We start from the raw sequence: 9,745 nt of genomic DNA, 5'->3' as shown, positions 1-9,745 counted from the left end.
GGTGGACATATCTGTCTTTCTCATAGTCCTAACTCAAACTCCAAAGAATAGACATCTGTATTACAGAATATAAAACATAATTTGGGGATTAAAAAAGCTATGGGATAAAATGATTACCTGTCTGTCCTTCCCCTCTCCTACTACCATCATAAGTTTCCTAAGCTCAGGAAGTTTGGAGTTAAGAAATCCAAGTGCAAATGACATAACAACCCTTAATTAGAAACCTCATTCTGTCATGTAGTGACCTGGATGAGAAAGAAAAGAGAATAGTAGTGCATGTCTGAGTTCCTTGGGGAATTCACAAAAGAAACACTGGCCAAGATTGTGCTCTGCCTTCTCTATATGGTGCCTAAAGGTTGTTCTGTCTGCTCAGAAGAAATGTAACCCAGATTTGCCTCACTCGCACAGAAGAAGATTTGTACATGGGATGGTCAAAGCCTTTTTGTTTACTTTGGTTTGAACTGACTAACTAGTTACAGGAAAGAGGTGTAGGACTGCATGCAGGAGGGAAAGCCAAAGCTACACATTTTAGAAAACAGTCTAACAGCTCACACTGATCAAAAACGAGGTCCCTATCTTAAGTCCTAAAGATCCTCCTTGGTCCTAAGTGTGCTCTGTAGCCAAAACCTGAGAAATGTTTACTGTCAGTTAAGGGAGCAGGTTTGTAAAGGCTTGAAAATCCCAGTAGGTACCAGTGAACATGTGCAGATACCAAACCACCTTTTAAAATCTGCCCTCAAGCTGCTTGGCCTCCATAACACTCCCAACAGCATCTTTGGCTCTGACAGCCTAATTCCTAGGGTTTATGTATGACTCATGTGATTCACTTTATAGGTGATAGCATAGACAAGGCAGTGACAACGAGCTTTCCCTCCATCTCCTTTTATTTCCATCTGCTGTGGGTACCACTGAGGAAGTCAGTAGGCTTTCTAGGGTTTTTTTTTTGGCTAACTTTTAAAAGGTTATCTCTGAGGTCCTCAAGGAAATACCCTGGAGGAGTTCAAGGCCAGGCTGGATGGGGGCCTGGGCAATCTGATCTAGTGCTTAATCTAGCAACTGGCAATCCTGGCTGTGGCAGGGGGCTTGAAACTAGGTGGTCTTTGACGTCCCTTCCAACCCAAGTAATTCTATGATTGTATGAAAACTCCTTGTCCTGTTTTCAGCTGGAATAGAGTTAATTTTCTTCAGTGACTGGTACGATGCCGTGTTTTGGATTTAGGGGGAAAACGATGCTGATAACACAGTTATGTTTCAGTAGTTGTTGAACAGTACCTACATTAAGTCAAGGACTTAATTCTCATGCTACCCTGCCAGTGAAGAGACTGGGGCTGAACAAGGAGCTGGGAGATGATACAGACAGGACAGCTGACCAGGACAGACCAAAGGGATATTCTGTACCATATGGCATCATGTTGAACAGTAAAGCTGGTGGAGTTGTCCAGGGTGGGATGACCATTACTTGGGAACTGGCTGGGCATCAGTTGCTGGGTGCTGGGCAATTGCACTGTGCCATTTGTTTTAGATATTGTCCTGGTTTTATCAGTATTCCATATCATAACATCATGTGACAGGCTGTTTGGTATAGAGACACAGGATACTGTGGAGCTGTGTTTCCTGTTTAGCAGACTCACATGAGTTCTGATGAACCAAGGGGATCCTTACCTTCCAAGGGGAAGATACACTGGGATTTACTGCATTTCCCAGGAGCCTCCACATGATTTCCAGTTCTGGGTGACTGGAATCTCGTCAGGTCCCATGGATTTGGGTGATTGGACTAGATGATCTTTCAAGGTCCCTTCCAATCCCTGACATTCTGTGATTCTGCAATTCTGTGATTAAGAGTCCCATGCTCTACTGACTGAGCTAGCTGGGTGTTCAGTATAACCGTTAAGCGATGGGAAGTTGAAGGACCAGCACAGGAAATTCAGTTCCTAGGAATAAAATGGCAGGATGGACATGGTCGCATTCCAAAAAATGTAATCAATAAAGTCACTGCTATGTCTCTGCCAACGAGTAAGAAGGAAACACAATCCTTCCTAGGTATAGTGGGTTTTTGGAGGATGCATTTTGCAGTCTACAGCCTTATTGTAACTCCCCTCCATCAAGTGATGCAGAAGAACAGTTTTGTATGTGGCCCTGAGCAACAACAGGTCTTTGAACAAATTAAGCGAGAGATAGCCCTTGCAGTAGCCCTGTGACCAGTCTGGATGGGACATGATGTAAAAAACATGCTCTACACTACAGCTGAGGAGAAGGTCCCCACTTGGAGTCTTTGGCAAGAAGCCTCAGGGGAGACCCGAGGTCAACCTCTTGGGTTTTGGAGTCGAGGATATAGAGGATGCAAAGAGTGCTACACTCCAATTGAAAAGGAGATATTAACAGCGAGGGGTCAGGGGGGGTTCAGGCTGTTTCAGAAGTGATTGGTACTGAAGCACAGCTTATTTTAGCACCTCAACTACCAGTGCTAACTTGGATGTTTTAAGGGAAGGTCCCCTCCAGACCATGCTTCTGGTGCTACTTGAAGTAAGCTGATCACACAGTGAGCTCAGATGGGGAACCCAAATCATCCAGGAATCTTGGAAGTGATCATAGACTGGCCTGAAGGTAAAAACTTTGGAATTTCATCAGGGGAAGAAGTAATGCACGTGGAAGAGGCCGTGCCACACAACAAATTACCAGAGAGTGAAAAGAAATATGCCTTATTCACTAATGGGTCTTGCCATATTGTGGGAAAGTATCGAAGATGGAAAGCTGCTGTGTGGAGTCCTGTCCTGCAGAAGCTACTGAAGGAGAAGGTGAATCGAGCCAATTTGCAGAGGTAAAGGCTGTCCAACTGACCTTAGATGTTGTGGAACAAGAAAGGTGGTCACTGCTTTATCTTTATGCTGATACGTGGATGATGGCAAATGCCCTTTGAGTGGTTACAAAACACTTGGCAGTGCAGAAGTAACCCTATTTTGGCTGCTGAATTGTGGAAAAACATTGCTAGCCAGGTAGAGAATTTGGCCATAAAGGTGTGTCAGGTAGATGCTCACATACCCAGGAGGCAGGCCACTGAAGAACATGAAAATAACCAGCAGGTAGATTAGGCAGCTAAAATTGAAGTAGCTCAGATAGAATTGGATTGGCAACACAAAGGTGAATTATTCCTAGCTTGGTGGGCCCATGACACCTTGAGCCGTGAGGGAAGAGATGTGATGTATAAATGGGCTAGAGATCAAGGGGTGGACTTAACCATGGATGCAGTTGCAGAAGTTGTTCATGAATGTGAAACATGCTGCAATTAAACAAGCCAAGAGAATGAAACCTCTCTGGTATGAAGGGCAACAGCAGAAGTATAAATATGGAGGGGCTTGGCAGGTTGATTATATCACTTTACCACAAACTCATGATGGCAAACGTTATGTGCTTACCATGGTGGAAACAACCAGTGGGTGGCATGAAACATATCACATGGCCCATGCCACTGCCTGTAATACCATACTAGGCCTCAAAAAACAAGTCTTATGCTGACATGGAACCCCAAGCAGAATTGAGTCAGATAATGGAACTCATTTTAAAAATACCCTCATAAACACTTAGGCCAAAGAGCACGATATTGGTGGGTATATCATATCCCCTATCATGCACCAGCTTCTGGGAAAATCGAGCAATACAGTGAATTGTTGAAAACCATGCTGAAAGCAATGTGTGGTGGAACATTCAAACATTGGGATAAACATCTAGCAGAAGCCACTTGGTTAGTCAGTACTCGAGGGTCTGCCAATCCAGATGGCTCTGCCCAATCCAGCCATGTACGTACTGTAGGAGGGGATAAGGTCCCTGTAGTACATGTAAAGAACATACTGGGGAAAACAGTGTGGGTTATCCTAGCTTCAGGCAAGGGAAAACCTGTTTGTGGGGTTGCTTTTGCTCAGGGACCTGTATTTACTTGGTCAATAATGCAAGAAGATCGTAACATTCAGTGTATAACTCAAGGGAACATGATGCTGGGAGAAAACAGGCAGTAGTTATATGTGTATATGTATGTAATGCTAATTATTGTTGTTATGATTTATATGTGTATGTATTTGTGTTGTACAATTTAAGCATGCATGATGTAATTATATGGAATAAGGAATGGATGCTGTCCTGGTTTTATCAGTATTCCATATCATAACATCATGCAACAGGCTGTTCAGTGTAGAGACAGTGCACTGTGGAGCTGTCTTTCCTATTTATCTCTAGCAGACTTGAGTGAGTTCTGACTCCCTAAGGGAAAGATGTGTTTGGGATGTACTGCATTTCCCAGGAGACTGCACATGATTTCTGATTCTGGGTGATGGGGGAAGAGATCTCTGGTCTTTTTCTGGGAGGCGAGCGGTGGAGGGCCTGCTGAAAAAGATTTGGACAGAGTCTCTTTCTCTCCTCCAGTTTTATTTTTGTTTTGATTTATTACTCTTAATTATTCTGTATTATCTCACATTGCTTTTAATAAATTAGTTTCTCCAATCTCAATCATGTTTTCCCTCTTCCAATGTGGCATTAAAATCTAGTAAAGATGTCTTTTCCAATGTCCAATGTAAACTCCCCAGGCTGCAAGTGAAGGCATTGCCCCATGTTATGTAATCTGCCCCTACCAAGAAAAGTCATGTTCCAACTTTTAGTAACTACCTTTCAAGTACTTGCGGGCAGCTATTTAATCTCCTGTTAGACTAAACAAGCCCAGAATCCCTGTGAGTCCCTATGGATTATGTGCTCCATACTCTGACCATGCTTGTTGTCCTCCTTCGGACCTTCTCCAGTTTCTCCATATGCCTCTTGAACTAGGAGTCTGCAGACCAAACACAGTCCAAATGGAGACTTGGCAATGTCACGCAGAATGGGGAATCTTCATCTGCTGGCCATGGTCCTCCAGCAGTCATTCATTACTGCTTACAGTGTCCATACAATAACTTATTTCCAAGAAAATAAGCATATATGACCGATATACCAGTTATATAACCATGCTCTAGATGGAAGATAAAAAGCTCTTTGCAAAGATACTTCCTCAACTGGATTTCATGAAAATAAATATACTTGCTTCAAATCCTTTCAGTATTGGGAAAATTTGAACCCAGAGACAAGTACATCATTAAAAGTAAAATCCCCAACAGAAAATCCCTTCCTTTAGAAGAACGGTCCATTTTTGAAGCAACCAGAAGCACTCAGGCCAAAGCGCTGAGCTGTTTGTGGTTACGGACATTCATGACGGGTACACCTACTAGTGAGGCTGCGAGTACTGCTGCTTTCACACTCTACAAATGGTTAGCGTTATCATTACAGTCACTCCCTAACATGAAGGTGTTTCAACATGCACAGCATTAGGTATGGTTGTGGGAGGGAAGAGCTACGGTTACTCTTCCCAATGAGCAGGGGTTCTTCCTGCTTTTTCCTTCGCCTTTGCCAAAGCTACATTTCTTTTCTGATATGGCAACAATGTAAATCATTCCATTATGGATAGTGAGTCCTAAAATAGTTACCATTACCTTAGCTTCCTCATCAGTGTTCTCTCTATATGCTCCCACCAATTCTTTCCATGATCACAAACCTGTCACCAAAATGGCACTTTCACAATTACCAGTTCACTGGGTCCTACTGTCTGCCTTAAAAGGCAGCCCTTGGAGTGCTCCTCCTTGTTTGTTCTGCTACAGGACTTAAATCATCTATCTCTCTGAGCTACCTACAATCTTTTCCTTCTATCTTATGCTACATACTTTTCCTACATAATGAGTATAGTGTTTTTTCTTCCTTTGCGATTTTTTTCAAGTTCTTTTTCCAGACTGCATCTAACAAAAAAGTTTAGCTTCTTCTCCTTCACTGATATGTAGCAGTGGTATTTATGGATAAGAATGAATATGCTACCTCTCCACAAAGGAAGAACGTTCCTCAAGGGAGAATCATATGGACGTGGTTAAAGGAGGCATTGCTTGTATAATTACACTGCATGTCAGTTCTGGTGAAGTTATGCTGTGATGCAGTGCAATTTATTACTTGAAAACACTCTTCCACTTAGGTAACATTTGCCAATCTAAAGGCAAATAATGATGGGGTTATCTGTGTCATTACCAAGCTCCAGTTGCCATAGGTGATATTAATCTCAAAGCATTCAAAGAGGGAGTAGTTCTGGATTAATTTAGGGGAGGCTGAAAGCCCTATCGTGCACGTGGTTAAAATTCTCGAAACAGATTGTCCTCCGGCCACACAAAAGGCTGTAATATTAACTGCCTCATGAGCAAGCCACACCCATTACGTTCTCCTCTGGGCTAGGATGATTCATCTGACTAACAGTTTTCCCTTTTTGGGTCAATCCCAATAAGAACAGTATTTCCAAGAGCAAGGTTACCTTCTTTCTTCATACAGGATTCCTCTGCTGATGCATGTCCTCTTCATTCTGGAAAAGAAGAAGAAAACAAACACACTTTCTTTTCTTGGAAGAAGGTAGTGAGGTTAGTAATGGGAAACTATCCACATCAGAACTATTTTATATTCCTTCCCCACTGCATCTTTGGCTAGCAAGGTGTGTTGGTTTGTCCTTTTATTTCCTAATTAGCTCCCAAGCTGCAATTAAATCCCCAACCTGGGCGCTGCCTTCAGCTTCACTAACCACTCTATCTCCAATTTCTATTTGCGCTGCTACTGCTTGGTGTTTCCATACTTTCCCATTGTGCCTGGAGGAGGCGCCTATAAACCAGATGTTCCTTATTTCCTCCTGGAATGGAGGTGCTTCCCTTATTAGAGAAGCAGTGATTTGAGTTAAAGCATGGTTGTCCAACCTCTTGGCTTGCGTGTGCCACATTGAGCAAACGGGAATTGCCATGGGCCGCATAGAAAATATATAATAAACTTACTGTATATAAGTAAGGAAACTTATTTTTTTTATGTAGTTTTTATTAAAACATAAAAAAAAAAAAAACAGGGAACAACAAAACCATAAAACTAGTGGGGTGTTTGACCTTGCTTTTGTGAAACTAATGCTGATTCAATGGCAGCAGTTGCCATTCCTAGTGAGCTGTCAAAGGGCTCGTCAGAGATTTTTGATCATTGATCATTTGATCATATTCTTGACAATATTTATACACAAATGAACATACTGCCAAAAGTGATGACATGAGTAAGGTGTGGCTGTGAAGCAAGGGATATTTTTTTCTGGTAAGACAGGGCTTATGAAAGTCTGGTGTATCAGAGATCTAAAGGTTCTGACCAAAGAACAATCCTGAGTTGGAACAAAGGATTCTGGGAGAGAACATAACTGGATGGCTACATGACTAGAACCATGGGCCATATAACAGTTTTAAGGTAAGCCATATTTCCAGCGACAGCCGTTTATCTTGTTTTATGGGGAGTTGACCTAGTCAGTTTATCTTGTTTTGCAAGCAGCTGAGCTTGCTTGCAGGCTGGTGTTCCCTGTGGGCTCTGTATCACACACTGACCATGCAGCTGCAGCATTCAAGTGGAAAATGCAGACCCCAGGAGAGAACAAAAGCAGGGGGGAGGCCGAGGTGGGTCAGGGAGAAGTGCACCTTGGAACAGGGGATGCCCTGTTGCATTTCTTACTGAACCCATCACTGGTATGTTCCACCTCCTCCTCCTGGCCAGTGTTTTGTCTGTATCCAGAGGGTCAGTAAGTGATATTGCACTTGCTTAAGGGAGCTTCTGTTTTAGCTTACTAGGGTTATCTAAGTGTATGCCTGTGTGTGCATGTGTGCCAAATAAACTTGTAACTCTCCAAGCTGCCCTAAGCATGTAGCTGCTTGCCTCCACTCCTAAAGCATCCTGTCTCTCAAATCTAAATGTGCCTTGAAACATCTGGTAAAGAGACATGATCAAATTTTCCTTCGAGTTGAATGTCTGATTGCAGCTCTATACATTTGCAAGTAATGTATTTATGTCAACTGAAAATGGAGTTGCAAATATACAAAAAATTTTTTTGAAATCTTGAAACGTTCTCAAATTTCTTTATCAAAACAGAAAGCACAGCTGCATATTTTTCACTGTTCACAGGACCGTGTTTAGCCAATGTATCAAAATGCATGAAATTATTTGCCATATCTTGAGCTTGCCATAATTTAAGTTTAGTTTTGAACACTATTATTATCTGAAACATAGTACAGATAAGGTGATTTTCACCTTGAAGACACATATTTAGCTCATTTAAATGAGCAGTCAAATCCACCAAAAATGCTAAATCTGTGAGCCATTTTTAATCTTCATGTTCTGGCACAAATTTTGATTCCATAAAGGACTTCATGTCACTTTGCAAAGTCCTTTTAGCATTTTACCCCAACTTAGCCACGTTCCTTCTGAAAAGTAAATGATGACCCCATAATCAGCATCCACACTTTTAAGGGAAGTTCTTTACAGAGAGAGTGGTGAGGTGCTGGAACAGGCTGCCCAGAGAGGCTGTGGATGCTCCATCCCTGGAGGTGTTCGAGGCCAGCTTGGATGGGGCCCTGGGCAACCTGTTCTAATACCAGATCTGGAGGTTGGTGGCCCTGCCTGTGTCAGGGGGGTTGGAACTTGATGACCCTTGAGGTCCCTTCCAACCCAAGACATTCTATGATTCTATAAACTCCTAGAACTGGTGATGATTCGGTCCTTGGACTTTATGAAATTCACAGCTTTTATGACTATTTGCATGACATTATCCATTGTCAAAGCTTTTGCACATACATTTTCTGATGCAGTCTGATGCAGTGATATTTCATCAAACTTGAGTTACCAATTGTAACTGCATCATCTTCTATTAATTTTATAAGTCCCTCTTTTTTACCAACCATCACTGGGGTACCATCAATAGCTATACCAGATATGTTGACAAAGGTTAAAGAAAATCACTTGAATGTATTTTTTTTACTACTTCATACACATCAAGAGATTCAGGCAGGTCTTTCAATGGCACCAAAGACGCCATTTCTTCAGTGACATTGTATTAGTTATCTAACGAAAATGACAAGTTGAGCCATCTCTGTAGCATCAGTACTTTCATCTATCGCCAAAACACAAAATTTGAAATTAGCAGCTTTACTCCTCAATTTCTTTTTTAGTAGATTTTCCTATTTCTTCAGTTCCCCTGGCTATAGTCTGGTGAAACAAACTGATTTTAGAAAAATCCTTTATTTATGTATTTTTTTTTTTTTTTAAATCAGGACTCATATCTGCAATCTTTTCGATACGCTGCTTAACAAACTAACCATCAGGACATGGTTTTGATTTTTTTCCAGTCAGATTTGCTATCACATAACTAGCTTTTATAATACAGTCCATTTGTGTTTTAACCTTTTAAAAAATATTTTTTTGAGGTGACAGACCTTTTTCAGTTTTGTTATTTTGTCTTTACAAAGCATTCCTTGATATGCATTGAATTTGGCAGCATGTTTCTGCATATAATGTCTTCTCAAATTGTAATCTTTGAAAACGGACATGATTTCCTTGCAAGTTAAGCATAGTGCCATATTATTTATCAGCACTGTACTGCACCCTCCCCTATCCCAAGACCGGGCCAGGACACTTAGCAGAGCAGAGCTGCTGCCATGATGATGTGGCAGCAGGGGTCGCAGGCCACAGTGTGAGCTGAGCTGGGCCGCAGGCAGGACGTGCCTGGGTTAAAGATTCCATATCAACAATCTCCTGCAAGGAGAGGGTCATAGGCAGCCCTTCTGTAACATGAAAGAGGTAATAATAATGATCCAATTGAGAATACCACTTTCCTTATTGTTTCCTGCTG

This window comes from Numida meleagris, chromosome 1 (genome assembly GCF_002078875.1).
Source record: "Numida meleagris isolate 19003 breed g44 Domestic line chromosome 1, NumMel1.0, whole genome shotgun sequence".
NCBI lineage: Eukaryota > Metazoa > Chordata > Aves > Galliformes > Numididae > Numida > Numida meleagris.
The sequence above is the reverse complement of the archived record's forward strand: the minus strand, read 5'-3'. Positions refer to the sequence as shown.